We start from the raw sequence: 26,741 nt of genomic DNA, 5'->3' as shown, positions 1-26,741 counted from the left end.
GGTCTCCCCTGTCATGCAAAGATGAGAAATGCAGCCTGGCTGACAGCCTCCTTCATGCTGCTTTCCTCCATCAATAATTGAACATTATTTGGAGGAAGGCATTCCGGCGTGGCTGCTGAAGGTGAAAGAGGACAAAGCCAAGCTAATGCAGGCTTACTGCCTGACACCTTGTTGCTTTGCAAACAGAGTCCTCTCAACCTGAGGAAAGTCTATAATCCCCACGTCTCCTCCTTGCTGCCATATTCACCAGAAAGCATGGGCGACGCTGCGGCCTCAGGTATCTGCCGCTCCAGCTGCCTGCTGTGAAATGTGTGCAGATAACAGCTATGAACCAAAGCCAGGCAAAAACAAACGCTGCCAGAGAGAGAGAGAGAGAGAGAGGGGTAACAGAAGGACGCTAATGACGCTCGGGTTAAATCCCTCGGTGCTTATGAGGGCGTGTGCAAGCACGCGCGCGTGTGTGTGTGTGTGTATGCATGCAGTGTGCGTGTGAGACAGAGAGAAAGTAACAAAGAAGAGCAGAACGTCATTAACAGTCTGCCCCCTGCACAGCTGAGTCACAGCTCATTAGTGCTAAGCTCTCTCAGGTTTTGCCTCTATCAAACCTCATCCCCTCCTCTCATCTCCCCTTCTCCTCTCTCCTCTCATCCCCTCTCTCCTCTCCCCTCCTCCCCTCCTCCCCTCTCTCTCCGGGCTCTGGGAAGGCAGCGCTCCCCACAGCCCCAGCAGGCCGCTCTGCTCTCAAACGCCACCGGGGAGCTCTGTCTGAATTTCACAAACTTCTTCAAGTAGAACACTGGTGGGCTGTGTGGGTTAGAGGAAGGAAGCAGTGGAATCCCACTCATGACCTTTTGACCTACAGGATCTGGACTTGTTTCATATGTCACTCACTCTCTTGCTCTCCCATCTTTCCTGTCTCCATCCAGTCTCGGATGCTGTCTAGTAAAGCAGGTATGGATGCTGTCTAGTAAAGCAGGTATGGATGCTGTCTAGTAAAGCAGGTATGGATGCTGTCTAGTAAAGCAGGTATGGATGATGTCTAGTAAAGCAGGTATGGATGGTGTCTAGTAAAGCAGGTATGGATGGTGTCTAGTAAAGCAGGTATGGATGGTGTCTAGTAAAGCAGGTATGGATGCTGTCTAGTAAAGCAGGTATGGATGGTGTCTAGTAAAGCAGGTATGGATGCTGTCTAGTAAAGCAGGTATGGATGCTGTCTAGTAAAGCAGGTATGGATGCTGTCTAGTAAAGCAGGTATGGATGCTGTCTAGTAAAGCAGGTATGGATGCTGTCTAGTAAAGCAGGTATGGATGCTGTCTAGTAAAGCAGGTATGGATGCTGTCTAGTAAAGCAGGTATGGATGCTGTCTAGTAAAGCAGGTATGGATGCTGTCTAGTAAAGCAGGTATGGATGATGTCTAGTAAAGCAGGTATGGATGCTGTCTAGTAAAGCAGGTATGGATGCTGTCTAGTAAAGCAGGTATGGATGATGTCTAGTAAAGCAGGTATGGATGCTGTCTAGTAAAGCAGGTATGGATGCTGTCTAGTAAAGCAGGTATGGATGCTGTCTAGTAAAGCAGGTATGGATGCTGTCTAGTAAAGCAGGTATGGATGATGTCTAGTAAAGCAGGTATGGATGCTGTCTAGTAAAGCAGGTATGGATGATGTAAAGCAGGTATGGATGCTGTCTAGTAAAGCAGGTATGGATGCTGTCTAGTAAAGCAGGTATGGATGATGTAAAGCAGGTATGGATGATGTAAAGCAGGTATGGATGACACAGCAGTCATATTGTAACTTGGTGGCGTCTCTATATGTCCGGGCTTCTCAACATGGGGTTAGTGGACCACCAGGGGTCCTTGAGGGGCTTCCAGGGGTCCCCAGCAAACTGATGAATTCTTAAACTTCACCATTATTTAATGTACAAGTTAACACAATTTGAGAATGGAAGAACGATTACTTTGCTAATAGTTTCACTGTCATCTCTCTACAATACGACAGTCATGGAATTCTGGACAACTCATGTAACAATAAAAAATATTCTCACACGTGTTCGAGAGACAACATCTCATCAAATGGGGGTCTGTTGCTCGAATGTGGACTATATTTAAGCGGTACTTGATATGAAAACGGTTGAGAATCCCTGCCATATATCTGCTATGGCACCTGGTAGCATTTACTAGTTATTTATTTATGGCCTAGCCCCTCTGTAAGATTCTGCTTGTTGTTCAGCAACAGCAAACAGCTCATAAGCCCTGGGCTCTGACAGACCATGTGAATCAATTTCTTGTAAGCAGCTGATAATAACCCCATCCCCACATCCCTCACAAATGGGCCAGCAAATAGAGCAAAGAGATCTTCTGAGGCGGAATTAATTGCTTCACAAGTTGTAATGATCTATTTGTTAAATTAGGGTGCGCTGTCCTGAGGCAGGGAGGATCAATACAGCCGGGCGGAGGGGAACAGGAGGGCCACTTAGGCTACAGTGTTTGGCACCATCAATTTAACCTGGTGGAGGGACTGGAAAGAGCCCTGCATCTGTGGTCGCCACACACACACACACACACACACACACACACACACACACACACACACACACACACACACACACACACACAGTTCTTCAAACTGTTGTGGAGAAGAAACACACTGAAGCACATATGTACATGCATATTTGATTGTGCATAATATATACACAAAGAGAGAGAGAGAGAGAGAGAGAGGGGGGGGGGAGAGCGAGCATAGTGTTGTAATAGGTGAAGGGAGGGGAGATAAAGGGAATGAAACCAAGCATCAGCATAAAATCACAATGTGAAGCAACAGAAAGCAGAAACTGAACTACGCCTGTAGGCTCATCCATTTAGAGCAGCATGAATTAAATATGAACCTCAGCAAACAGGTAATTTAATTTGGTAGTGCAAAGCAAACACGCGACTATGTTACATCTCATTATCCACAATGCAGACTGCAGAGGCAACACATAAATAATGTAAGTGTAAAAAGCTAGACACACACCAATGGCCACTAGGCCTAGTTGAGAATGCACATTCAGGTTGAAGCATAAAATAACCTTAATATAACCCCTCTTTTATTAATAATATGAGTGAGTTGACTCACTTTATGGGAGCAGACCTCTCTGTGACCTATAGAAGCATCATATTGTATCTACACCAATATATACCCTCATATTGGGGTCGGATAAAAATGACATTTTCAGTAGCGCTGTCTCTTATAAAGGGAGTGACGGGGCGTGGTAAGCGCCATTCGTAATGAACTTCTTCTCGCCCACCCTGGCAAGAAGGGTTGTCTGGTGAGTCAACTCACTCATATTATTCATAAAACCGTGGTTATATTTCTATTTCTAATCATCGTGAGTTGACTCACTTTAAGGGATGTGGGAGCCGAATGCCAGACAGCTTATACTGTAGCTCCAACCTTAAGGGAGGTTGCCAGCTTCTTTAACTGTGTCCCAAGACCGCCTGACCTGTGCCACGCACGGGTCTGAGACATCCAGTCTATTCACCTTATTCTTTGCCCATACAAGGACGCTTCTGCATGGCGTCATTTCGTAATCGTCTTTCCGGTTTTAAACACAGAAGTAGAGTACGCCTACCGCAGTCATTTAGACTTGCCAAAAAGCTGTTTTCAAGCTAAAAAAAACCCCAAACTGTTTTAAAGTTTTAATATTTGTCGGGTGATAACGTAACATATATGTGACCAGTTTATCAGAATAACGCCTATTGGAAATCTTTAACGAGCAGCGAGGACCGGGAGCGCTGACTGTGCTGACACCGGTCGGACTAGCTATCTGTCAAACCCTACTGTAGTTAGGCTACTGGCAGTGAGAAAACACTGTCGACGTGCTTTTGTAACTAACGTTAAATGCCGACCGGCTCCTCGCAGCAGTAACGTTATGAACATGTAACTGAAGTTGGCCGCAGTGTAGCTTAATTCTGAATGTTGCCAAACTTCATTCATACTGACGTTTTATTTTGAAAATGGCCGCCAACTAGCGCTGAACCGGAAGAACAAATACGTTGCGTCGAACGCGGAAGAGAGAAAAAGTGGGCGTGGTGAATAGAACTGAACAAAAGGGAGGCGCGAGGAGGACCAACTCACTGCCACACAAATGTCCTGAATAGGCACTCCCCTAAAGAGGGCCCAGGATGAAAGGATGAAGACATCCCACAAGTCGAGGGCATGGACTGGGCATCAACTCTGAGCCCGTTGCTCCCCTAGAGGAGCAGTAAAGGCCACTAGAGTTGGTGGCATTTGGTGGTTAGATAGATAACAAGAACCCACAACCTTCGGCACAAAGGCCGGGTTGGGGATCATAGTCACCTTTCCATCCCCTGGGGCAAACTGAGGGTGGACAGAGAGCATGTGTAAGTCGCTAACTCTCTTAGATGATGCCAGAGCCAGCCTACTGCTGGCTCTGGCACAGCCAAATCTAATGAGAGCACTAGGGTCTCGCATACAGGGAGGTCGCTGTGGGCCCCCTTCATAAAAACACGCACCAGATAATTCTGGCCGATGGTTTTACCTCCAAGACCCAAGTGGCCAGCCGATAAGGATGACAGGTAGATCTTTAATGTGGAAAAGGTTCTGCCCTCACCAATCAAGTCCTGGAGGAAAACCACAATGGCTTTCTCAGAACAAAGATGAGGACTGTGGCACTCTCTTCGGCACCAGTTTTGGAACAGCTTTCACCTGGGACCATATAAGGTTCTGGTGGAAGGAGTCCTCTGGTTCCGAATGGTGGCGAGCACCCTAGGAGGGAGATCCAGCCACTTGGGGGCCAGGCCCAGTAGTTCTAGAATACAAAGCACCAAGAGGTGTATTCTAGAACTAAGCAATATCACACGAGAGGGAGTGCTGTTGTTGGCTAATATAGTCACGGCTGTGATTCGGTCATAGGCACGAGGCCGCAGGCCGAGTGCCGAAGATAATCACAGCAGTGACGATATTAGACAACAACAGCACGACCTCGAGTGCAATATTGCTTTTATACAACAGTTCTATTAAACAAAGCTGATTAAAAAAATGACAAAAAGCTGAGAAAATATATGATTTCTCTATTTATTCCTCCGCCAAAAAAAATAGTCCCCTCAGCTTCCCGCTTTGCCGAAAATGTAGCCTAATTAACTGCAGGCTGGTGTTGGTTTGTTGATTAGAGCAGCTGTGAAACATTTTAGACAACGCACTCCCTCTCGTGTGATATTGCTTGAAGCATTTTGTTGATTAGAGCAGCTGTGAAGCGTTTTGTTGATTAGAACAGCTGTGAAGCGGAGTGATATAGTGGAACCTGTTGTATAAGTAACAATTACATTTTGCAACGATCAAGTAGAATCATAGACATAATAGCCTATTGAACAATGTTGACAGTATTTAGATACAGTTCTGTGAAGGGCTGATATCACAAAGTAAGTGGGTGGCAAACAGCAGGCATCATGTGATGAGGAGAAAACAACCCGGCAGCATGATCATTGAATATGGTGTTCAAAATGAAACTCATTAGAGATTATTCCACAAATCAATACTGTCAGGTGAAAATTTGTATCTCCAAAATGTCAGTGCTTCATGAGACCAAGGAGTAGATAAGGAGCATGCAATCCTTAAATTGAAGTTACAAATGTGGAAATCAGCTAAACATCTCATCATTTCAATAAATATCTTGAAGGATTTTAGTTTAAGAATAGTGCTTTTATGCCTATCTGGGCTGAGGTCAGATGCTTCGTACCAGCAGATTATCGAGTGGCCCATTTCAGCACTTTATCAGCCACTTCATGTTTATGGGCAACTCATTTGCTATAGGTGATAATGCTGCAGGGGGCCACTTTAATGGCCAGATTGCACCTAAACACAACTCAATTAGTTGTAAGAGCGATCTCTGGACGACTCAAAGTACACACACACACACACACACACACACACACACACACACACCTGCTTGCATATGATTTGTACTTTTATGGCTGTCCATCAGGAGGCGGACCTGAGGTAGTGATGTAATGCTGAGGCTTATCATGTGGTTCATACAGAAGACAGACGTGACCGTTTGTAACAAACAAGCGCGTTCCTTAGTTTGTTACGATGCAACGTTGCGTGTTTGTAGGCGTCTTGTATTGTTATGTTACATGTAAATAAATGAACAGCGTATTATTCACCGTCAAGCACTAACAACATCCTCATGGACGCACACACACAGTAACAGCTATTATGTGACACCCTGAGAAGCCGATATCACTCTGAAATTGTTCTGCGGCCCTTCTGTAATGATCAAGATGTGTTGCCATAGCTACAGTAGCTAGGTAACGTGAGAGCAATTAGCTTACACACTGTGTGTGTGTATGTGTGTGTGTGTGTGTGTGTGTCTGTGTGTGTGTGTGTGTGCGTGTGTGTGTGTGTGTGTGTGTGTCTGTGTGTGTGTGTGTGTGTGTGTGTGTGTGTGTGTGTGTGTGTGTGTGTGTGTGTGTGTGTGTGTGTGTGTGTGTTTTCACGCCCCTCACCCCCACAGCTTCACTCTCAATATTTTGCCCAAAGAAGCACATTGTTCTATGGAAAGACAAGCCGTCCCACAAGAATTACTTCTCATCAAACTATTTGCACTGTTTATCATCGCTCCCCATCCTCAGTCAATCTGCCAATGCCCCCTGCTGAGAGACTACAAATATCACAGGTATTTTTGCTTAATCACTCTCTCTCTCGCACTCCCTCTCTCTCTCTCACACACACACACACACACCGACAGCTGCAAACATTCGCGCACAAACAAGCCGATCTCAGCAGGATTTCAGAGAGGATACATTGGTCTCATAAAGTTCCACTTAAAGCCTGAGGGACCTTATGCTTCCTGATAAGATGTTGCTGGTCGCCTGCAGCAGTCACTGTCCTGCAGCCATGCCACAGTGAGTCGGCATGCAGGGTGTGTTAGCTATGGGTTTGAACCCCCACCACAATCAGTCTCCAGACAGCTGTTCACATCCCAATTAATTTCTGTGATCCTGAGTTGAGAGAGAGAGAGAGAGAGAGAGAGAGAGAGAGAGAGAGAGAGAGAGAGAGAGAGAGAGATTGAGATTGCCTTGTTAGAAGAGAAGTATAGTCTAAGCTAGTCCTCTGTTCACTGGTGGAGTGGAGAATGGTGTGCAAATAAGCGCTATGGCGTGGCTCCGTGGAGGTGGCCGGTGGGAGAACATCACTTCTAGACATGAAAGGTTTTCCATGTGCGAGTGTGGAGAGGTCTGAGATGTTCCATGTAATGAGATGGGCTATCTAGACTGGATTGTACCTCAGTCTTTAGAGAACTCCTACACTCTCAATTATATCTACTGCACAACGAGGGTGGTTTATAATTAGCCTACAAGAGGTCCTGGGTGGAAACTTGATCCTGATTGGCAGGAGGATGTATTTCTTTTCCTTTAATAAACTACAACTACAGCATAACTGTTTGTTATCCTCAGTCTAATAGGTGTAAAAATGGTTTATAAACAGTCTAGAAAGAAAAAAACGGTGTAAAAAAACACGACATGCATGTTGCTTATCATGAAGTTTTGTTTCAATCAGAAATAAAACAATTTGACCACTTCTGAATCAACGCATCATTCACTCATTCAGTTGGAAATCAGTCAATTTCTAAGCAACCTATTGAATACAAAACCGATTACTCACAATAGTTATTGAATAACTAAGAATTCAAAAGTAAATATGTAGCCTAAAGCAAAGATGGAGAATAATAGAACAGAATCTCTGCAAATATACTTCTCGACTCCAGTAGATAATACGTTGTTCTCATAGTAGTGTTGTCAGGAGAAACTTGATGTAATGTGTCACACCAAGGATCTTATATTCCATGTTTTACTAATGAGAGATGCAGTTAATAATACATGCATCTAGATCTATCTTATTTTTAGGAGTGTGCGTGTGTTTGACAAGCGTTAGTTTGCTGAATGCAGAGAAGTACAGAGAGAAACTAGAGCATCTCTCTCTCTGCATTGCGTAATCTCACAGGAGCAGAGCAAATATCAGGCAATAAAGCTGGAGAGCGAATGCAAGCCTGCGTCCCACAGGCCATGTACCACACACACACACATACACACACACACACGCGCGGGCGCGCGCACACACACACACACACGCTCACAGACACACGCATGCACACACACACACACACACACACAGACACACGCACGGATACACACACACACATGCATGCAAGAGGACACACATAGGCTATACACAAGAGACACATTGCATACTGTACATATACGCACAAGAGGCTCTTTCTCTCTCTCTCTCTCTCTCTCTCTCACACACACACACACACACACACACACACACACATACAGTACATACACACACACACACACACACACACACAGTAGAGTAAAGAGTTATTCTCCAAAGATTTCTCCTTCAGCTCAACGATCAAATCGACAGCCGTGAAGCACAATGTATCACCACCAAGGTAAGGGAATTTGAACTATTTGGCCATTAACAACCAGAACACACACACTGTAATTATATAATCACTCACACAGTAATTAGCTGGATGAAGCAAATTAAACCTTTATATCTCCAGCGGTAATTTTTATCTTGCATGCACAGCATATAATGAGCAGCAGCAATCCAGCTACAATAAAAAATATTTAATTCATGATAGTGACAAAATAATAATTGAAAATCATCCCTCAATAGTGTCGTTCTATCTCCTATAATTGCAGTTTGAGTTTTTCTTACCGCAGCTGTATAAAATATATCTATCTAAAAATGAAACTTATATTCCAATAGGCCTACATGCCATTCACAGAAAACAAAATCATAAAGCTGCTTCTAATCGTCCCATAATCCTAATTACCTAATGATGATTGCCCTAATTATGTTATGTCACTCGAGCAATGATGACAACATCTGGTGACATCATCCTGATGACATCACTCACTAATGACATTATTGAGTGCTCAAGTGACATAACCGGTGACTTCACCAATTCTATAAATTATATCAGTGATTCAGGATGAATTTGAGTGTGTCCCGGAGGCTTTGGAGACCACTGTGTTCCAGACCAGGGCGGTCTAACTCCCAGGGGTGGGCGAGGAGGAGGAGGAGGACGAGGAGGAGGCACGGTAGGAATGAACACTGCCAGTTCAGCGGGCGAGGCAGGACGCTAGAAACGAGCATGTGAAGCGCACTCTATTTCTAGTTATATTAAAAGGCTAAAAGATACACCAAGCTAAACCCCAACCGTAAGTGGCCGTTCACACCATACGCCGAAGCCACGCTGAAGCCACACAGTTTCATTTCGGCATCCTTGTTAACAGGTGAGACCGTTAACCGAACTGCACGCCACGCCACGCTGAAGCGATCGTTCAGGATTCGGTCCTATTTTCCAGGTGTGACGCATGAAGCTTGAAGCTGCCAGGCATGAATTCAATGGGAGTTGTGGTGGGCGGGTTCAAGGGGCACCGAGCAAGGTGCTGGGGAAAAGAGACTGCTCCTGGTGTTACCGGTTAAGCGTCAGTTCAGCTTGAGCCTGCCTCAAGCTTCAGTTCTGCCTATGTTCTGCCTATAGTGTGAACAAGCACTAACAGTAGGCAGGGTCAGGGTGAGAAATCACTAATCAGCTGCATCATAGAACAGTATATTATTGATATGTAAAAGTTTGCTTTTGTGAAAAATGCAACAATGTACCCATAGATACAATACAATGAAGTATAACCCTGCAGCCTGGGTGAGCTTTCCCTTGTAAAGAATAAGAAATGCATTGTACTAATAAACTGAGTGAAATGTTGCCAGAAGAACAAGATGTGTTGCATGCCACTGATTTTATTTCACACATCATGATGCAAGACTGTGGCAAACATTTCCACCCTTGGCAGAATTATTATTATTTTTTGTTCACAGGCAATGTTACTGTAGCAGCTTTTGTTTTTTTGTAGAAACCATTAGCTAACCTATCTTCACATATAGGGCCTACTTTTTGTACACAGCATGCAATCTGCATTTCAGAGCTTGTGCTCATTATTCCAGTGATGTTTTCGGTGCAGTTTGTCTGTTTATTTGTTTGTTATAGGATTATGGAAAAACTATGATTTTCATGAAACTTGGTGGAAGGGTGTAGCATGGGCCAAGGAAGAACCCATTACATTTGGGATCGGATCGGATCCGGGTCACATCAGGGGAGCGGGCGAGGGATAGGGAAAAGGGGCCATAGCTAGGGATAGGAAGGTCATGGAGTCGGGGTTCGAGGGGTGGGGTATGCGGAGTGGCTGGGGGGATGTTGGTGGGTCAGGGTTAGGGTTCTGATCTGACCCACAAAAGTTGCATATCATGGCAGACAGGAATATTGGCCTTGGCGGAGGACTGCACTCTCTAGTTTCACTTCTAGTTTCATTAAACTTTCTTATTTTTCTTCTTGTCTCAGGAGAAAAAAACATGCTATCTCCTGTGGCTATGTAGAGTTATGTGACTTTATAAGTGGTTATTTCACCCAGGCAGAACTTTAGAGGTGGGAGAAATTGCCTTCAGTCTTGGTGTTGAACAGAGTTTATTTTGCATCATGGGAAATTCATGAGATGTCATCTTGGAAGGAAAATTTCAAATAAAAAGGTAAATCATATGCCGTCAGTCAGAAAACCGCCCAGCATGAAACCCCTCATTACCCAGCCCCATCACTTCTACTGTTGGCAGAGAAACCGCTATAATGACACAGCCATTTTGGCTCCTCTGTCGGTAACAGCTTCCTATTTCGAACACGGTCAGGAGTCTTCTATGGTAAATAAATGCTTCAGGTAGAGGCAATGTTGGACAGCAGCAGAATGAAGGCTGAGACATCACTTGTGTGTTGTGAATCTGTAATATGCAAAAATAGATGTGAGGCTCTTGCATTCTCCTAAAACAGCCTCAATACACTGCTTTGCCATGCTGAGCGTACTGCTACCCAACAGCAGACACCTCTCACCCTTTATTCCACTGAACTGGCTCAAAACAAACAACACTATTTGCAGCAAAGATTTCATAACATCAAGTGATCTCATCAATTAAATAAGCATAAAAACAAGCTGCAAGCCATACTTTATTAATTCATGTCATTCTGATTGCATCCATTTCATTAAAGCAAGCACAGCAACTCCACATTACATGTAGCTAAAGCTAGATTCCCTGCATACTGTAACATGAAAGTGTTCGAATTAAGGCAGCATTCCGTTTGTCTGTCTGTGTCACCTACAGGAGGGCGTCTTCACTCTTCTCAGCCTGGTGTCTGTCTGTGTTACCTACAGGAGGGCATCTTCACTCTTCTCAGCCTGGTGTCTGTCTGTGTCACCTACAGGAGGGCATCTTCACTCTTCTCAGCCTGGTGTCTGTCTGTGTCACCTACAGGAGGGCATCTTCACTCTTCTCAGCCTGGTGTCTGTCTGTGTCACCTACAGGACGGTGTCTTCACTCTTCTCAGCCTGGTGTCTGTCTGTCACCTACAGGAGGGCGTCTTCACTCTTCTCAGCCTGGTCTCTGTGTCACCTACAGGAGGGCGTCTTCACTCTCCTCAGCCTGGTGTCTGTCTGTCACCTACAGGAGGGCGTCTTCACTCTCCTCAGCCTGGTGTCTGTCTGTCACCTACAGGAGGGCATCTTCACTCTTCTCAGCCTGGTGTCTGTCTGTGTTACCTACAGGAGGGCGTCTTCACTCTTCTCAGCCTGGTGTCTGTCTGTGTTACCTACAGGAGGGCATCTTCACTCTTCTCAGCCTGGTGTCTGTCTGTGTTACCTACAGGAGGGCGTCTTCACTCTTCTCAGCCTGGTGTCTGTCTGTCACCTACAGGAGGGCATCTTCACTCTTCTCAGCCTGGTGTCTGTGTTACCTACAGGAGGGCGTCTTCACTCTTCTCAGCCTGGTGTCTGTCTGTGTCACCTACAGGAGGGCGTCTTCACTCTTCTCAGCCTGGTGTCTGTCTGTGTTACCTACAGGAGGGCGTCTTCACTCTTCTCAGCCTGGTGTCTGTCTGTGTCACCTACAGGAGGGCGTCTTCACTCTTCTCAGCCTGGTGTCTGTCTGTCACCTACAGGAGGGCGTCTTCACTCTTCTCAGCCTGGTGTCTGTCTGTGTTACCTACAGGAGGGCATCTTCACTCTTCTCAGCCTGGTGTCTGTGTCACCTACAGGAGGGCGTCTTCACTCTTCTCAGCCTGGTGTCTGTCTGTCACCTACAGGAGGGCGTCTTCACTCTTCTCAGCCTGGTGTCTGTCTGTGTCACCTACAGGAGGGCATCTTCACTCTTCTCAGCCTGGTGTCTGTCTGTGTTACCTACAGGAGGGCATCTTCACTCTTCTCAGCCTGGTGTCTGTGTCACCTACAGGAGGGCGTCTTCACTCTTCTCAGCCTGGTGTCTGTCTGTGTTACCTACAGGAGGGCGTCTTCACTCTTCTCAGCCTGGTGTCTGTCTGTGTCACCTACAGGAGGGCGTCTTCACTCTTCTCAGCCTGGTGTCTGTCTGTGTTACCTACAGGAGGGCGTCTTCACTCTTCTCAGCCTGGTGTCTGTCTGTGTTACCTACAGGAGGGCGTCTTCACTCTTCTCAGCCTGGTGTCTGTGTTACCTACAGGAGGGCGTCTTCACTCTTCTCAGCCTGGTGTCTGTCTGTGTCACCTACAGGAGGGCATCTTCACTCTTCTCAGCCTGGTGTCTGTCTGTGTTACCTACAGGAGGGCGTCTTCACTCTTCTCAGCCTGGTGTCTGTCTGTGTTACCTACAGGAGGGCATCTTCACTCTTCTCAGCCTGGTGTCTGTGTCACCTACAGGAGGGCGTCTTCACTCTTCTCAGCCTGGTGTCTGTCTGTGTTACCTACAGGAGGGCGTCTTCACTCTTCTCAGCCTGGTGTCTGTCTGTCACCTACAGGAGGGCATCTTCACTCTTCTCAGCCTGGTGTCTGTGTTACCTACAGGAGGGCGTCTTCACTCTTCTCAGCCTGGTGTCTGTCTGTGTCACCTACAGGAGGGCAACTTCACTCTTCTCAGCCTGGTGTCTGTGTCACCTACAGGAGGGCATCTTCACTCTTCTCAGCCTGGTGTCTGTGTCACCTACAGGAGGGCATCTTCACTCTTCTCAGCCTGGTGTCTGTGTCACCTACAGGAGGGCGTCTTCACTCTTCTCAGCCTGGTGTCTGTGTCACCTACAGGAGGGCGTCTTCACTCTTCTCAGCCTGGTGTCTGTCTGTGTCACCTACAGGAGGGCAACTTCACTCTTCTCAGCCTGGTGTCTGTGTCACCTACAGGAGGGCATCTTCACTCTTCTCAGCCTGGGAGTCAAACTGAATAAATTGGATGTTGCCTTGGGACCCGTGTCATATTGGCGCAGTCTTGTGCAGTCATGTGGATTGTAGACCCAACAGAAACAGGCCAGTGACCCATTTAGGTCCTGAGCCTTAGTTTAAGAAACTGAAAACTTAAGAAACTTAAGAAGCTACCATATAAAAAGCTCTTTGTTAAATAATTAGACAGTCCTGGAGTGGCCTGTCTCGTTTAGAGCAGGCTGAGTTGAAGAGAGTGACAGTTGTCTAGTGATATTAAGACTGAGGTGCAAACAGATGACAAGGCTATTCATATAATACACAAGCTATTTTTGACAGGATAAATCCAGCTGCTTGAAGGCAAATTAACTGCAACACCACAACACTTTAGCCGCCTTAATAAAGCTACAGAAAATAAAAATAGATTTGTCTTGTGACCCATTTCCTTTTCTTTCTTTCTTTCTTTCTTCCTTGTTTAACCTCCACCAAGGCGGTTATGTTTTTGGTGCCATTTGGCCGTTACGTACTGGGCTGATTTTCATGATGGTGGGAGGGTGTAACATTGGCGAATACATTTAGGAGTGGATCCGATCTGGGTCGGGTCAAGGGAGGGGGCGGGGCTAGGGAAAAGGGGCTGTAATAATAATAATAGTATAACAACAACAACAACAACAGTAATAATGATAATAATACTACACTTTATTTATATAGCACCTTTCAGAACATAAAATGCAGCTCAAAGTGCTTTATGTAGCTAGGGATAGTAAGGTCATAGAGAGTGGGGATTCGAGGGCTGGGTAGGGGAGTAGCTAGGTGTATCTGGGTGGTGGGAGGGGGCGTGGGAAGGAAAGGAGGTGGGGCTAGGGGAAAGGGGTCGTAGGTAGGGATAGGAAGGTCGTAGAGAGTCAGGGTTCAAGTGTTGGGTTGGCTGGAGGGATGTGGGTGGGTCAGGGTTCTGATCTGACTCACAAAATGTGCTTATCATAGCAGACTGGAGTATTGGGCTTGAGGGAGGTTTGCGCTCTCCGAGTGCCCTTCGTTTTACATGTGTTTTTTACGTGTTACAAATCAGTTTAAACTTGAATGATTCCTGGAAAATTGGGAAAATAAATGGTTCCTGTGACAATCCACCCTAGCTTCAGCACCATGAAACGTCAATACAATTGGTCTCCTGCATTGATCTCCCTATAAACATAGGCTAATGTTTTCTCCTCCTTCTCTCCACTTCTCCTAAAATAGCTTCCTTTCAGGGGAAAGAAGAGAGGAATACAGAGGATGGAGAAACTTGTGAGAAGCTTGTGGTTCCAAGAGATTGTGATCCTCACAGACTTTTACACATGTACGTCAGGTAGCTGCTCGCTTTTGATCGCATTTTTCCCTGGGAGTCAATTTGGGAGTAAGATGAAGAAGGCACTCTGTGTAACAAATTGAAGTGTCAGCTGTCAGAGCTCATATCTTTTGGATGATTGACACATTTCAGAGAGAGTTAAAGTGGGAAGAGTGGAGAGAGCGTCACACTGGAAGATCACATCCTCTCCTCACATACAGCCCCTGACACACTGTGTGATTTTAGCACAAGTTCAATATCATTATTTTTCTCTGGAAGATTGTGGGCATCAGTGTATGTCCTCAGGTTATTATATTACTGTGGGAGGGAAGTTGGGATATATATATATAGCATATAAGGTGGAATTTGAATTTGCAGTCAGGGGTAAAACAGTAGGCCAACGTTAGCAGGCTTCTATACATTTTTTACCTTATTTTAAAACATCAACATTTTGGGATTGGCCCGTTACATCAAAACAGCAAACACATCCCGAACACCTTTTCCGGGGGGAAACCACAAGACACTTGCCATAGACTTTAATGTAAAATAGCAGTACAAAACAACACCAATGACCCAAATGACAACTCGGCCGGCCATAGAATGCGCAAGATCGAAAATATTAATTTGATCCATCTTCAATCATGTGACTCATGTCCCTTCTGTGCACTTACAACTCACCTAGCTGAGCCCACTCATTCTCTCATGGGCGGCTAGCTCCATTTAAAGTTGGCAACTTTGTTATACATGGTACAATACGAGTTGAGACTTTTTATGGAAACACCTAGATGTTTTATGAATACTTGTACGCCTGTCTCTAATTCGGCATAACATATTCCGATAAGAAGCACACATTCCAAATATATTTAAACACTTAGAAACGTTTTGCCCGTGATTCACACAATCTTCTCAGTATAGAAAGCAGAGCAAACCACTTCCAAAAGATGAGATTTCTCGTTCAGAAAGTGCTTCTTGGGGGATCATATGTGTGCCGAATTGGAGAGTGGCATCTAAAGATTTGCGATAAGGTGTTTCCAATAGATTCAGAATACTGCCTGAAAGGAGCTTATCTGTCATATTGATCTCACACTGTGGGATATGCCACTAAGTCACAGTGTTTCACCACATCAGTATAATATTGTTAGGCCACTAAGTCACAGTGTTTCACCACATCAGTATAATACTATTAGGCCACTAAGTCACAGTGTCTCACCCAGTCCCCAACACAGCCCCTCTCTTTTTGAGGCCGATGCGGAAATTGCATTCTCTCAAATGGCCAGTGGGGGGCGCAGCTTGTGTAGCACTCCCGGGAACATCCATTCAACTCTATGGGAAACGAGCCAACTTCTCTCTCGGTCTATGTCTTAAATAAACACTTTACAACACTTTAACGCATCCGAGATATAAAACGTTATGAATATAGCCACGTTATAAACAACAAACTAACGCTGGTGATCCGTATGGAAACAGTGTTACTCGAAATGGTTAAAAGTTCTATCAATTTGGTCATTTAGTGGCGTTTTACTGCCATGTAACATAACTAACTAGCGGCTAACATTAGCCACAGTATGCATTACCCATAGATGCATTGCTCTTAAAGGTCTCGTGCCGCGTGAACTACAGTAATAATCAATGGAGGGAGAAAAAAAAAATTCACATGAGTGGGGAGCGTGCTAAACCCACCGTGACGTCACGATGTACCAAATATCCCATTCATTTGAGGGCAAAAAAAAAGCAGTGTTCAACCCATAGAGGGAACTTATGCTGCTGAAAATGATACAAATGATACAATGGCAACTAGGGATGTTGATCAATTATCGAAAATCGATAATTGATCGTTAAGGAATTGAATCGATCATGTGGAATTTGGATCGATTATTGTTATTATAAAAAATTAAAAAAAAATGCGGACTAGGTTTGGGTGGAATTCGTTCCTCCTCGCCCCACTCCATTGCACAGCCGACTAACGTGAGGTGGAGCTTCATATAGTCTCTAGATTTCTGGCTGGGCACGGGCCTTTGTGCCAAAAGAACTGTTTTAAACATGGGGAATTCACACCGGCATGCGCCGGGGACACAAACAAACGCACCCAGCGGTCTGCGGACCTCAGTGAGGCTCAGGCCTGTTGATTTGACTCTTGACGCCGATTGCCTTACATCATGTAACCTGACATGTAACATGTTTGTTTACCTGGCCACAGCGCTCGTGGCTGATATTCTTACTACACAGCGGCATCGCCATTATAGCTGGCCGAGAACGTGCAACGTTATTACCAGAACAGAGTAAAAATATATATATATATTATTATTATTATTATTATTATTATTACGCTATCGATAATCGATTAATCGATAATTGATCGTTAATTTTCCTGATTTTCGATTATGGAAATTTTTCAAAATGAACATCCCTAATGGCAACAGTTTGGTCTCAAATGTGGAAATTTTGACCAGAATTCTTCACACACCACCCCCAAAGTCATGTTTTGGGGGTAAGTTACACTTTAAATAAACATGGTTCTATCCTCAAAACACATTGTAACTTGTTTTGAAATGGCTGTCGCATTTTGGGATGAAAACTCCTCAAACGGTTCCTATCTGCTTTATATTCTTCATCACACTAGCCTTTAATGTTATCTATTTCTGCACATCAAAGAGTCCCTCCCTCCCTCCCTCTCTGCAACTTCCCCATCACTTCCTGCCTAGCCCAATGGCTTCAAAGGGCAACACTTCTTTCATATTTGGACCCACACAAACATGCTCTATCACCCTGATACATTTCACACCGTCTTGCTGCATCAACAGCAAAACATAAGAGGAACATGTAATGGAGTAAAACCTCATTCCATGCTCCCAAATTTCCATCCAAACAGTTTATTTGACCAGATTTAAACTAAATTTATCAAATTTGGATCCACTGGCAGCACTCTACAAACGGATAACATTTCTTTCTAGTGCTAACAATTATAAACAGAGAACAGTTGCATAATTGCTAGCGACTTAGCTGTAATCTGCTAGTAGCTGTGTGTTTATTCCATCATTCTTTGTTAAATCCTCTCTTTTCCTCTTAGTCTTAACCACCATCATTCCTTTTTGTTCCAGTGTTTTGGTAGACACACACACACACACACACACACACACACAAGATATGTCACTCAAAAGCCAAGCAAGATAACATGTACTTTGCTCCGGCAGGGTCCCTGTCATCAAACAAATCATATTAAATTACTAGGCATGATTGCCCAACATCATCCCTTAAAAGACAATTACCTCAGATGCTGATGCTGATGTTGAGCGAGAGGGAAGGAGAGAGGGGGGTGAGATTGATGCAGGAAAATGAGAGACAAGAGTTGAAGGAGGAGGTGGAGGGAGGAGTAGGGTGAATACTAATGTGAGTGGAGAATGATTTAAGAGAGGTGGTGTTGCAGCGAGGTGAAAGCAAGGCTCTATATTTATAACCATCCAAGTAGAGCTGGAGCTACAGGGGACTCGGCCCTCTCTTCTTGAGGGATGGGGACAGCGCTGTCTGTCTTCTTATTCTACGAGACAGGAACCAAAATGGATGGGGGGGGCTCTTGTGATCCGGGCAGCTGGGTGTAACTCACCAACAGATGCACTGGCAGATAAACGGCGTTTTTAGATTGTTATTGCATATTAAAGCTGCCATATGCGATGTTTCCCCACATTAAAAGGGCAATAAATAAAGATGGTATATTATACATGATCAATCTGTGTCTGTCTGACCCTGTGTGTTCATGCCTAAATCCCCCAATTTGATTTGAATTATGTTCAGGGCGTGTGTGCATGTGTGTATGTGTGTGTGTGTGTGTGTGTGTGTGTGTGTGTGTGTGTGTGTGTACGTGCATGTGTGTGTCAAGGTGCATGTCAAGGTGATGCGAGCAGCCACTGCATTGTGCAAATTCTCTATGGTTGAAACCACATTAATTTACTACTCCTGTAGGCATTGACATTAACGTATTTTTACTTTATTTTTAGTAATATTGAAGCAGCCTACTGATCCAAAACAAAAACCAATGTAACACAACAAAAGAAAACTGCTATGGTAAATATAACAGGTAAGTATTGTCATCATTACATTTACTAAATTCACCATTCTCCTTTTAGTAAGGTGACCAGACGTCCCCGATTTTCGGGGACAGTCCCTGTTTTTGGTGACCTGTCCCCGGCTGGAGCTGTCCCTGAAAATGTCCCCGATTTTCTACTGCCGTCTGTGGCCGATATGACTCTAGCTCTAGCAGGCTCATTCTTAAATGACCTACAGCATCCGTTGGGACCAACAGTGCCATGCTACCTTGTCGGGAAGGGGGCTAAATAATGAATTTTGAAAAACCGGCATATATGGTCAATTTCAAAGGGGACCCTTGACCGTTCTCAAGATATCTGAATGAGAATGGATTCTATGAGTCAATGTTTTGATCCAGGCATCCAACAAGTGTTTACATGTTCTGCTGCAGCTCTTTCACTAGATCTTGAACAATGAAGAAGCAATTAGGACTCCACCGAAAATACTTTTTGAGATCTGAGGCTATTCATAAAACATCCGGCAAGGCCAGGCCAATGCTGCTGGGGAACACATTGACATTTTGTAAAGGGGCACAATGAATGACGTGTGTACGTGTGTATGTGTGTGTGTGTGTGTGTGTGTGTGTGTGTGTGTGGGGGGGGGGGGGGTTGTACTGTTTATTACAGTACAACAGCCATGGACAAAATAAATGAAACTGGAATCATCCCCCATTATTATTTCATAGGTAATAACATTGGATATTTTTTATAATATATTGATTGCCGGACTGGAAATGTCCCCGATTTTTATTTGATAAATCTGGTCACCTTACCTTTTAGTAACAGCCAAACTCCTCCTCTCTCCTCAGAACGTGGCTACAGTGGACTATCTACACAGGTATAGGTAACTAAAACAAACATACATTCAAATAACTGAGTCCCCATTTATAGCTACACTATGTTTTGTTTTCCAGGTGCATGTGATGTTCTAACTTCAATTCAATTCCTTTAAAATCAAAAGTGTCACGGAGCTCTAACAACGACAAAGAAAACACTGATGACGCAATCGCCATTTTCTCACGGCCTACTTTAACACATCCGCGTGCATCCATTTTAGACAATGAGAAGATCTGGAAGTTTCCTACTAACTAAACCATGCATTGGAACCAAACTTCAGAATGACAAAGCTAGACATGTAACCGTTACATTCTGTGTACTGGATGAGGATAAGGTACGTTACCAACCTGTTTTTAACAGGCAACAGCAGAGACGGGAGACATTAGTGGTGTTGGTCACGCAGGCTCGCTTGGGTGGCTCAATCAGGGGCTCAATTCATTATACCAAATAGCGCTCTACGGTGCCCTCCTGTGGCGTAACTCGGAATATGATTTAAAGTCACAGTCTCCCATGAAGTCTGATTCACACATATACATCAATAATTCAACACAAAATGTGACCATACATGTTGTGTGCGTCACATGACCTTACGACTAAGATCCATTTTCAGTTTTGCCAACCTTTGCTACGGAGGCGTCAGCATCTGCTGCTTCTGCTGCGTCTCTCTCGTGCTTCTTTGGGCTTGGAGGTGCATCATCCTCATTATCACTGTCAAATGTGGTCTTTTTTGCCTTGGTACTGTGATCTGCCTTGGTCTCTGCCACCCCTGCCCCTTCGGCCTCCTCTTCCTCTGCCACCTCTGCCCCTAGGTCTGTTGCTGTATGGTTCTTGTTGAGCCCGAATTATCTTCTTCAGCACCTCCTTCTCCACCTCTCCCTCAAGCACCTGCCATGTAACATCGTTGTCCTTGATTTGCAAAGGTCCTCGGTTCGCCCCTGTCGCGTTAACCAGCGCTTCCTTTGCGTTCCCGTCAAACAGCAGGGTGCCCTCTTTGGCCCCTCTTGTAAAGTCAATCCATTTGATTTTCCCATGTCCAGAGAACAAGCCATGGAAGTCTTCTCTTGAAACTTTCTCAAGCTCTCCCGAAAATGTCAGCAGGCAACCTGTCTGTTCACCCAGAAGCAGGCCCATTTCTTTTTCCTCTGCATGTTTCTGCTGTTGTTCCTTGTCCTGTTTAGCTTTGGCTTTTGACTCTGCTTTGAACTGTTTTCTCTCTTCTGCTCTCTTTGCGTGGTAGTCTTCTCTTAAAAGCACAAGCATCTCATTGTCTTTGAAAGATTTGATGTCTGACCGTTCCAGGAACTTCTTGGACGATTCTTCCGAGTCAAAACAGAGGAACACTGATCCCTTGAATTGCCTTTGCAGATTTCTCCTCAGTTGAATGTTTTCGATGTTGCCTTTACCATTCAGCCACTCTTGAACCTCATCAAGGGTTGTTTCAAGAGGAAAACCTTTAATGTAGACAGACTTATGTTTGAGGGCGTCTTTGTATTCATCATTCACTTCCGGTAAGGGTTTGTCAAGAGACCTCCTGATTTTACTATTGTCCTCGCTGATTTCCAAAAGGCCAGACTTTGATTTCTGAAGGGCTGCAACGATGACGCTGGTTTCTGTGGTTAAACACGTCAGTCTCTTGAATTTAAGGATAATCTCCAAAGGCACCCAGCCATCATCAAGTTGGACCTGTTGGAGAAACTTGTCTCTTGGGAGGTTGTGATCTCCAAAGTAGTGCTCAATTTGTCGTGCCACTTTCTTCTCAACTGGAGACATCTCTTCATGTTCTGCCATGATTACTCGAATGTGGCAGGAACGCTTGCTGTTCTTCTAACCTCGCTACGCTGCTCGCACGCTGAAAAACTGCTGCGTGCTACGGAGCACGTTGAAGACCAAAACAGGCTTAAGCAGGATGCTTAAGCCTTTAATGCAGGCATTAATGCAGGATGCCTAAGGAGAATGCATGTGATGATGATAGCACCAACAGCCTCAATATGTCGCTGTGATTGTAGGCAGGACCATGGGAATACATTTAAAATAGCCAGAGACGGTGGGATATCAGATGGAGACACACTATCTTCGCTTCCTCTATCGGTCTCACCACGGCCATGCCCACTCTCCCTAATGATGTCACTCAGTATCATGACACTACTGATGATGTCATCGATAAATGACATCACTGATGACATCACTGCTCCCTAAAGTTGTCCCTAGGAGGTATGACGTTGATGATTTTGTGGACAAATTTTTTGTGTGTGGACCAACCGACCGACCAACCAAGTGACTTATAGAGCTGCTGCCCAGCTACAAATAGACAGATTCAAACGTGAACATAAGAGTTGCATATTGCATCTGGACATCAATTCTGCTGACTGTAGCATCACAGATGACATCACTGATGACATCACTCACTGTGATAGTGCGATGACATCACTGATGACATCACAATTTTCAAGCGACATCCTTCAGAAGGCTGACTGACTCACAACCCTGAGGACAAATTACGTCATCAGTGGCCGGCAGCCAGCTGATTGGCAATACCCGTGTGTGTGTGTGTGTGTGTGTGTGTGTGTGTGTGTGTGTGTGTGTGTGTGTGTGTGTGTGTGTGTGTGTGTGTGTGTGTGTGTGTGTGTGTGTGTGTGTGTGTGTGTGTGTGTGTGTGCGTGCGTGCGTGCGTGCGTGCGTGCGTGCGTGCGTGCTCCATCTCTTCATGTTGCATATTAAGAGTGACACACTCATCTGACGTCTACTCACAGCTTGAAAAATGTATTGAAATCAGAGAGAGCAGAACAGTGTGTGTGTGTGTGTGTGTGTGTGTGTGTGTGTGTGTGTGACACTGTGTGACTGTGTGTATTGATGTGCATCATGCGTCACACCGTGCAGGGAAGTCACAGAGACAACAGCAATGGGCTCTAGCTGTCTTTGTCCTCTCCAAGCCAATAAATGAGAGGCAGGATCTTCTGTGGAGTAGAAAGGGCTTAATAATTTGGATGGCTGCCCTCTCACTGTTCGCTCTGACATGCTGTTTCATCATTATGGGCTGAATGAAAAGTTGCTAACCTACTTTGAGCCAACTTATAGAGGCGGGGAATGAGTTAACATAAATTACAGCAGATTTTGTGTAGCAGCTTCAGAGGCACAGTGTGCGTGCGTGTGTGTGTGTGTGTGTGTGTGTGTGTGTGTGTGTGTGTGTGTGAGTGTGAGTGTGAGTGTGTGTGTGTGTGTGTGTGTGTGTGTGTGTGTGTGTGTGTGTGTGTGTGTGTGTGTGTGTGTGTGTGTGTGTGTGTGTGTGTGCGTGCGTGTGTGTCTCTCTCTGTCTCTCTCTCTTTGATCATGTTTTTTCTTCTCACAGATCCCCCCATCCATCTTATCCCCAATTGTACTTGGCAAATTTCCCCTGCTGTCCCGGTCATTGCTCCACCCCCTATGCTGATCTAGCACATGCTTCCTCCGATACATGTGCAGTCACCAGCCATCTCGTTTCACCTGAGAGCGAGGGGTTTCACCAGCAGGACGTATAGCGCGAGGGAGGATCGCGCTTTTCCCCCAGCAGTTCCCCTCCCACCGAACAGGCGCATCGACCGACCAGAGGAGGCACTAGTGCAGCAACCAGGACTCATACCCCACCGGCTTCCCACCCGCAGACACGGCCAATTGTGTCTGTAGGAACGTCTGACCAAGTACCGCTGCCGGGAATTGAACCCGGCCGGGTCTCCGTGGTGGTAGGCAAGTGCTTTAACCTCTAGATCAGGGGTGTCAGACTCATATTAGGTAGAGGGCCGGATTTGTTCAACTGAGACCTCATGGGGGCCGGATTTTTTTTTTTACTAAAATCAATTCGACTCATTTACCCATTTACTTCACAAAAGAAATACTGCTCTTTCCATTTCTCTTGAAACTGCCTGCATTCCGTGTCAACCTTTCTCTTTCTCGACAGCATCTTGTTCAGGGGCGGACTCGGATCATAATTCAGGCCGGGCATTAGATACCAAGCAGGCCAGGCCGATACGGGCCGACGCGTGTGCCAGCGTCCGAAAAATTTGGGCCGTTTAAAGCCAGATTTGGGCCGTTTGAAGCCCAATTTGGGTCGTTTAAAGCCAGATTTGGGCCGTTTGAAGCCCGATTTGGGCCGTTTGAAGCCCAATTTGGGCCAAGTCCAATTTTACAATGAGATGCACCCACTTTAACCCTGAATAAAGTAATAAAACCACTAGTAAACCAGTAGGCGGCGCCTGGCCTGCTGTTCAGTGAGTGGCCTGACTGCGGGCACATTTTTTTTTTTTTGCAGGCCAGGCCAGGCCAGGCCAGGCCACCGGGCATTTGCCCGACGTGCCCGATTATGCAGTCCGCGCCTGATCTTGTTGATTCTTTTGTTTTTTGGTAGGTAGCTGAATGCGCGATTCAATTCCAGCGTGGCATCATGGCGGCTTTGTTTACACCTGATGACCTACTGACATACTTCCTTGTAGTGCAGGTTAATTAACTTATGAATGAACTCTTAGCTTGCTTATTAGCCACACGTAGTTCATGATAATGGGGTGCGAATTTAATAATAATAATAAAAATAAAAATAAAAATATATATATATTCCAAAACATCTCGCGGGCCGGATGAAACCTGCCCGCGGGCCAGATCACTGCTCTAGATTAAACAGGATATGTAGCAGATTTTCAAATTAAGCCCTTGGCTGCAAAATATACAAGAGCTGGCCCAACAACCCAGGCAGTTAGAAGTCACTGAAACATTGGAATTGGAACATTCTGTTCTCGACTGCTGTTAGTCAATTTTTACCATTCAATTTGCCTGCCTCTGAGTGGGTCCGGTCACAGCGGGGGCAGTTACTCTGCGCAGGAATAATTCCCAAGAGAACAAAATCATACAGAGAGGCGACATGGAAAATAATGAATGTGGAGAACACCTCCTGTACATTCTATTCAAGACCCTCGACCTCTTCATCGTTTGGAGAGCAATTTGCCCATGAAAGTGAAGTGTGTTTGAGTGTTTAGCTTAAACGATAAATTCAAAAATGAAGCATTGCATTAGTTCATGACACGGAAGTCATATAGGCTACGCCCCAGCTGATCAGCTGACAGCCCGCTGATTGGATCAGCGTTGAATCATTCAATCACATCCTCGAAGTGAATGGTGACCAACTTAAAAAAAAATCCATACTGCTGTTCTGGTCTGCAGAAGCCCTGGGATGCCAAGGTGACTTGAAGACATCATTTACATCCTGTTTTTAGCTGAAATCTTCACTGTAGCCGTGAACTTAAAGTGAAAGTGAAAACAGGACTTTCAGCTGACAGGGCTTCTGGGAGTCTTCGATTATGCCAGACGAGCAGTATGTTTTTTTTGTTTTTTTTTAGTTTGTCACCATTCACTTCAGTTGTTTAGGAGAATGCTGTAACTCTCTTTCCCTGGAAAACTCCACAAATGTTTTGTGGACTAAAAAACATGACCCAATCTTCCACCGGCATGGGGGTGAGTAGATAATTACCAAATCTTCATTTTTGGGTGAACTTATCCTTTAATGTGGGACAGAAAACGCCCAAAAACACACAGGAGATCTGTGTGGTGTTCCGTCCTCTCCACCTGTTGATCCTGTGGCTGACTTTGCCAGTCATCGCTTCGTCGCCATGGTAATCAGAGGAGGGGAATGGATGGGGCCAGCAGAGAAAAGTGGGCCTGGTAGGCGGCTGACACTGGGCATGTACAGTATCATCATCGCTCTCCTCCCACTTGTTTTGTCCCCGATGAGGAAGGAGGGGGGGATGTTCAGGAGCCATGACAGCGAGAGAAGCAGATTCTCTCTCTGTTTGAGCTGCCCGCACCATCTGACTGTGCATTTGCAACGCCGCCTACGAAGCGTTCGCCAGCAGGACGAGAGAGGTGGATGACAAGAGGGATGCTCGGAGGGGGACAAATTCCAAACATGATTCAGTGGAGTTTGTTCTGTCTGTTTGTTTCAGTTTAAAAGGGGAAAGAGGTATGGGTTCCCATGCATTAAATCATTCCTGCTTATGGTTTCCCAAGTAGCCTACCTGTTACGTACTGTATTGTCTCTCCGCTAAAGAAGTCTCTCCAAATTGAAAAATCATACTGCACTAGACAAGAGTCAAAACAGCTTTGACTCCTGTTGATGATCTTCTTAGTCTACTACACTTGTGATTAATATAAGTTAAAACAGCTTCAATAGGCTACTACACTTGATTAGATAAAAAAAAAGCTTCAATCCACTCGATTAAATTTAAATTAAATTAAAAACAGTATTTGTCTTCAGTACAGGCAGTTTGAGTTAAAAGGTTTCAGTAAGTTAGAAGAAAAGCACTCTGTTAAATGTGTAAAACTCCCAGCGACAAAACAGCGATTGATTGCTGAAATGAGGCTTGATGTGATCAGAGGCACGCTGTGCTGCAGGTGTGTGAAGCAGCTTCCGGCACAGCGGGCGGTCCAGAGTCCAGACACCATCCATTCCTCCCCACAGAGACCTGCCAGCCAGCCGGACGTCTCTCCCCCCTTCACTGACTCCCTCTCTCCCCCCCTTCACTGACTCCCTCCCTCCCTCTCTCCCCCCCTTCACTGACTCCCTCCCTCCCTCCCTCCCTCTCTCCCCCCCTTCACTGATTCCCTCTCTCCCCCCTTCACTGACTCCCTCCCTCCCTCTCTCCCCCCTTCACTGACTCCCTCCCTCCCTCGATCTCCCCCCTTCACTGACTCCCTCCCTCCCTCTGTCCCCCCTTCACTGACTCCCTCCCTCCCTCTCTCCCCCCTTCACTGACTCCCTCCCTCTCTCCCCGCTTCACTGACTCCCTCCCTCCCTCTGTCCCCCCTTCACTGACTCCCTCCCTCCCTCTCTCCCCCCCTTCACTGACTCCCTCCCTCTCTCCCCCCTTCACTGACTCCCTCCCTCCCTCTCTCCCCCCTTCACTGACTCACTCCCTCCCTCTCTCCCCCCTTCACTGACTCCCTCCCTCCCTCTCTCCCCCCCTTCACTGACTCCCTCCCTCCCTCTCTCCCCCCTTCACTGACTCCCTCCCTCCCTCTCTCCCCCCCTTCACTGACTCCCTCCCTCCCTCTCCCCCCCTTCACTGACTCCCTCCCTGCCTCTCTCCCCCCCTTCACTGACTCCCTCCGTCCCTCTCTCCCCCCTTCACTGACTCCCTCCCTCCCTCTCTCCCCCCTTCACTGACTCCCTCCCTCCCTCTCTCCCCCCCTTCACTGCCTCCCTCCCT

At 45.7% G+C, this 26,741-nt stretch overlaps 1 protein-coding gene and 1 pseudogene across 2 annotated transcripts in view; both read right to left on the bottom strand.

The window, feature by feature from the left end:
• dner (delta/notch-like EGF repeat containing) overlaps positions 1-26,741 on the bottom strand; it is a gene marked incomplete at both ends in the record, with an annotated part of 69,006 nt that overhangs the window by 27,248 nt on the left and 15,017 nt on the right. The gene's annotated exons all lie outside the window — the stretch shown is intronic.
• Positions 20,109-21,303, bottom strand: LOC310777444 (lupus La protein homolog pseudogene; annotated as a pseudogene). Its single transcript has one exon. The product of its transcript is annotated as a lupus La protein homolog pseudogene (transcript).

This window comes from Poromitra crassiceps (genome assembly GCF_964638095.1).
Source record: "Poromitra crassiceps genome assembly, chromosome: 5".
Taxonomy (NCBI): domain Eukaryota; kingdom Metazoa; phylum Chordata; class Actinopteri; order Beryciformes; family Melamphaidae; genus Poromitra; species Poromitra crassiceps.
This window is presented reverse-complemented; position numbering and strand designations above follow the sequence as displayed.